Source organism: Belonocnema kinseyi, chromosome 9, assembly GCF_010883055.1.
Source record: "Belonocnema kinseyi isolate 2016_QV_RU_SX_M_011 chromosome 9, B_treatae_v1, whole genome shotgun sequence".
NCBI lineage: Eukaryota > Metazoa > Arthropoda > Insecta > Hymenoptera > Cynipidae > Belonocnema > Belonocnema kinseyi.
In genome coordinates this window covers 46,359,449-46,365,475 of record NC_046665.1, presented here as the reverse complement: position 1 = coordinate 46,365,475, position 6,027 = coordinate 46,359,449, and positions in this window count along the sequence as shown.

The window sequence follows — 6,027 nt, the reverse complement described above, 5'->3', positions numbered from 1 at the left end:
TAATTTCGAAAATAATTTAATTTCAAGAGATGCGCGCCAAATAAAAAAAGTATATCAATCAACATTAAATAAAGAAAAGTTCATATTTTGCATTATTTTTCAAGTGTTTTGGTAGAGAAAAAAACACTTTTTTACCGAAATCTACGGAAAGATAAATTGATTAATAATCACTTTTATTTTATTTATAGTAAAAGTTATTTTCGAATATAATTTGATTTCGAAAGAAGCCCGCCTTATCAATATATGTAGCAATACACATTAAATAATCGAAATTGCAATTTTTGCATTATTTTTCGAGAGGTTTGGCAGAAAGAAAACCTTTCTGGAAGAATCTCTTATTATTTGATCTGGAATAAATGGTGAAACTAGTATATTTTTCCGCTGTATTAATTCAAAATACTTCAATAACTTTGGAAATTCAGTAATATATTTATTATAATTTTACATTTTCTTAAATAATGAGTCATAAGCAAGGGCTTCGTCTCGCTGTGAGGTATACGCGGGTATAAGTTCTCCAATGTTACCGACATTGCAGTTTTCGCAAGGATAGTCTCAAGTCAAGAATAGATCAGTAGTGACCACTGGCGGTAAAGCCGGAAACTAAAAAACCGGTTTTCCACAGAATTTTTCCTGGTTTATTTTACTTTGTTTTCAGCAAAACCTTGTTTAAATAAATGAATAATTTAATCTTTTTTTATTGGTATTATGTTTATTATTACTTTTCGCATAGCGGGCTTCTCCCATTTTTAACATCCAAAATTTTCGGAATTAGATAATCTAAGATTTTGTTAATAAAAATTTTTTAAAATGAAAAAAATTAATTTTGAAGGGAAGCTCGCAATAGATTTCGATTTACTTTTAACAATGCAAAAAACAAAATTTGAATTAATGCATTATTTTGCGAGTGTTTTTGCTGAAACTATTTGGAGGAAGTTACCGTTTTACCTAAACTAATGGTTTGAGTATCCTGTTTTCGTGGCTATAATCATTTCTACATCTATTTCTTTCCTCATTGCTAAGACCTGCGATGTTCAAAGTTCTCCTGTACGCTTCTCTTTTTGCTTTTTGGGCAGCCTGAATTTCATCATTCCACCACGCATCACCAGATATTCTTCCTACAATTGCGGTATCACACACTTTGATCGTACATCTAAAAAGGATATCCCGTAACTTTGGCCAGGCGCCCTCTATATCTTTGTTTTTTATACGGTCCTTCCATGTTGTCCTATCTATGATTTCGATTATCTTATTTTTGAAATCTATTCGCACATCTGGTTTCCATAGGTTCTGAATTTTGATTCGCGTTTGTTTTGTTTTCTTAGTTCTCTTTTTTCTCCATCCCCGACCTAAGTAAATTTTTGAGATCAGAAGGTAATGATCAGTATTGCATTCAGGACCCCTCATGACCCCTTTATCTTTGACTAGCTCTCTTAGTCTTTCATCCGCAACAACAAAGTCAATTTTACTTCGACTGTTTCCTTTAGACCAGGTGTTCATGTGGATCAATTTATGCCTAAACCAAGTATTTGTAATAAACAGACCCCTTTTTAAGCATAGACCAACTAATTCATCTTCGTTATGGTTTGTTCTTGGATCCTAAAAAATACCTAGTACTCTTTCTGTATCCTGATTTTGTATGCCCACCCATCCGTTCATGTCTCCTCGTAGACGTATTCTTTCCCCACACAGGAAACCTAAGGAATAAATCTTATCTTTCAAAAAGATAAAAACGTTGCACCACGTTTATCTAACGAAAGATAAAATTTATCTGAAAAAAGATAAAATTTATCTAAAAAAAAGATAAAGTTTATCTGACGTAAATGTTTTTTTGACATAGGTTATATGCCAGACGGCTGCGTCAATTTTCACAGAGAAAATGTCCTTCATAAATTTCAAAATCCTCGCGGTATTCAATTTTAAATATTCTTACTTTATTTCATTAATTTTAAACCCAAAAATCACTCGCATAAACTTACTGAATACACAGTCTGCACTTTGGTTAGCTTATACCTAATAGTGTTTGTTTACAATTTTTAAAGTCTACATCAGAGTCGATAGAAAACTGAAGATTTGTTCAACATAAGTAAGGGACTGAAGTTGGCTGAGGGTTCCTACTCAGACATCTTCAGTCCCTTACTTTTGTCTGACATATAAGCTCTGTCAAAAAAATATTTACGTCAGATGAACTTTATCTTTTTCTCAGATAAATTTTATCTTTTTTCAGATAAATTTTATCTTTCCTTAGATAAATGTGATGCAACTTTTTTATCTTTTTGAAAGATAAAATTTATTCCTGGGGTTTACTGTGCATGTTTGCAAATATTTATTGTGTCATTTAAAGTGTCCCAGAAGGCGTCTTTTATTTCTCTGGGATCACTATCAACTGGCGCGTAGCATGCTATGATAAATAGTCTTCTGATTCCTACTTTCATTCTAGCCTACAGCAGTCTGGGAGATACGAAATCATGGTCTCCGAGACGTTGCTTTGCTCATTCATTCAAAATCAGACCTACTACTTGTTTGCCATGTGATTCACTGTCTTCCCCCTGACCATATTTCAAATTCGCCTTTCAACACGCCGTTTTTTATGTCTTTGGTTTTGCATCCCTTTTTCTTTGTTTCAGGCATACATAAAATATCTAGTTTCCTCACGTCCATAGTTTCACGCAATTCTTTTACCTTGAGATCATTTACCCCCCTAGCATTCCAAACACCCAGTCTCCATTCGTCGCCTGAAACATGACCTTTAGATTTTCCGTGTGCATACCTTTTGTCAATTAAAGTTCCAGTCCTTTCCGAGGCTATTTTGTAGTTTGTATTACTCATTGTTTAGATTATACGCCCAACTATCACCTTTATGCAATCAGTTTATTTTCTGAGTCGAAATCATGTCAAAGTTAAGTACCAAAACTTCAGTTAATAAGAGAGGGTTGGGAGAGGGGGGAGGCAGATTAAAAATTGACCTTTTTTACTTAATAATTCAATTTTTTTAATTTTTCTGTTTTGGTACACAATTAATCCTTTTGGTTTAAAATCGACCTTTTTGCGTTAAAATTAAACTATTTGGAAAAAAATTTATCTGTTTTGATACAGTATTTATAAATTCAGAATTTTGTTGAAAATTCGTCATTTTCGGTAAAAAAATAAAATTTTTACCGAAACGTTGGTAATGCAATTTTATTTATTTTTTATTTTCATTTTGGATGTTATTTTATTGTAATTAGACGACTATAAAAATAAAAAAGATGAAAGAAAGAAGAAGAGAGGGAAGGGGATGTGGTTGGCTGCCTTCTCATTTTTCTTTCCTCTTTTTTGCAGATTACAATAGAATTTTTTTGTTTTTGTTCATTCGTTGTGGTCCAGATTTGGTTGTAGGATTCTTGTTTTGTTTAACAGGCGTTTGCATCAGATAAATGATATTTTAAAAAATTGATCTTTTTTTGTTAATATATTATTTTTTTAAACCGTTGTTTTAAACAGGGAAATTAATCTCCGCGGTTGAAAATTCATCTTCTTCTTTGAGGCTTTAATTTTTTTTTTAAATTCCTTCATAGTTAGTCAAAAATTAATTTATGTAAAATAAAATTGGATGATATCATTTTTGGTAGAGAATCGATATTTGAAATTAAAAATTGATCTTTTTAAGTTGAAAATTCACCATCTGTTTGAAAATGCACATCTTTCGATGAAAATTCGTGTTTTTGGTAGGAAATTAGTCTTCTGGTTGAAAATTTATCTTTGTGATTAAGAACAAAACTGTTAAGCTGCACATTGCTTTTTTATAATTAAATTCTTTAACTAAAAAATTAACTATCCCACTTTCGGTAAAAAATTGAAATTTTGAATTACAAAATGATATTTTTGTGTTATTAAATCAATTATTTGTTTCAAACATCATCTTTTTTTATATAAAATTAATCTTCTTGGTTGAAAATTCATCTGTTTGTTTGAAACTTCAACTATGTACACTGAAAAAAATGTTTAGGTATATTACCTATAATTGTTGCTATCCCAACTAGAAAGTATCGCTGGATTTCGTCTTCCTAAATAGTTAGCTGTATTGAAAAGATTTTCTTGCAGGCAAAATATAGGTGCAGTATCTAGAAAATTTAGCTATCATATCTATATTTCTATTGCTAAACAAGTATAGTTGTCACACCTAACCAGGTTCAGCTGGACATTCTAGGTGAAAAATATAGCTAAACTTGACAGCCCATCTAGCTGCGTTTTCTGGCTGAAGTGCCTATAATTTTGTCTAGCTAATAGGCCGAGATATTGCACCATTAAGCCATTTCCCTTTCGGGGTAGGCGTGACTCACTCGGTAGGGGAAAGGAGTAGTGTGTGGAAGGGATAGAGAATTTTCAGATTGATCCAGAATTCTCGTGTTATTTAAGTAAATAACACGTTCGTTCCGCAACACTGCGCCGACCCAGATTGCTGATCAATCTCTCTAGCAATCACCCCAAGAGAAGAACCTCACGAAGTCGTTATGTAAGGTTCCCCACATGGGTCCATTAGTGGCCAAGGTCTTTTGTTTCAGGCGTCATTCACTCATGACATTCTTTTTATTAACTATTTGCCGCCATACTTTCCTGTCGTGGCATACTTCTCTAGCTTCTTTTATGTCCATGCATTTTTTTTTGTTCAGGCTCTCGTGTTTCTGTGCCTTCTTATGTCTCTTCTAACTAGGGTCTCATTCACACATTCTAACCATTCTTTCTGCGGTCTACCTCTGGGCACGCTGCCATTTACTTTACCTTGATACACTCGTTTCGTTAGTCGTTCAGTTGGCATTATCTCAACATGTCCGAACCATCTTAACCGATTTCCTTCCCATGTGTCTACTAGCGTCTCTTTTGCACCACATTCTTTTAGAATTATCTCGTTACATACTTTGTCCATCAGAGTTTTCCCGCATATTACGCGCATGAATCTCATGTCGATTGCGTTAATTTTACTCTTATCTTTTTCTTGATAAGTCCATGTCTCGCTACCGTATAGTACAATCGGTACAAATATAGAATTATGTATTGCCATTTTAGCTTTGTTTGATATATTTTTACTTCTGATAAGGGGACTTGCTCTACCAATAACCTTCTTACCTTCGTTTATGCGTCTATCTAATTCCTCATCTATCTTCCCGTCCCTAGTAAATAAGCTACGAAGTTATACGAACTTATCAACTTGTTCAATTCTCTCATCATTTAATAAAATATTGCATAGTGTTTTCTCACTCATTTCTTCGAACATCATAGTTTTTCTTTTATTTGCATTAATTTTGAGGCCCATGCTCTTCATGCTTGCATCTAGTTTATTCAACATTCTTTGTAAGACTTCGATAGAATCTGCCATAACAACCTGATCATCTGCGAACGCTAACCCACGTGCCCTTACTGTTTCGAGATCTATACCCTCTTCGTCGAAGAGAGCCATTCTTAAACACTTGTTCATAAATAATATAAATAACCATGAATATCGAAACAGTAACTCAATTTCTCATTCACCCTTACACTCGCTTTGCTACCTGTATATATTTTTTTTATAGCTTGTAGGATCCATCCATGGACTCCATACTGTTTCAGGACTTCCCAAGTTTACTTCTATCTACCTTGTCAAAAGCTTTTTCTATGTCAATAAATGCATAGAAAACTTTTTTTCCTACTCTCAAACTTTTTTCTGTTATTTGCCTTAAGCTAAATATTTGATCCGTACACGACCTTCCTGGCATAAACCCACTTTGGACATCCCAAATCTTTGCTTCTGTTATTTTCATTACCCTACGAATAAGTATTTTTGAATATATTTTACTTGCCGTGCTTACTAAGCTAATCTCTCTGTGATTATTGCAGCCGCTTTTATTTCCCTTTCTCTTGTATATTGGTACGATAATCGCTTTTTTCCAATGATCTGGGACGGTCTCCCATCTCGAAACATAAATTTATCGATTCGCACAGTCAATGTGCATATCGAAGCACAATTTGAAGAAAGTGCATATATTCAAAATTTTTAATGTTCTATTTGGCTTT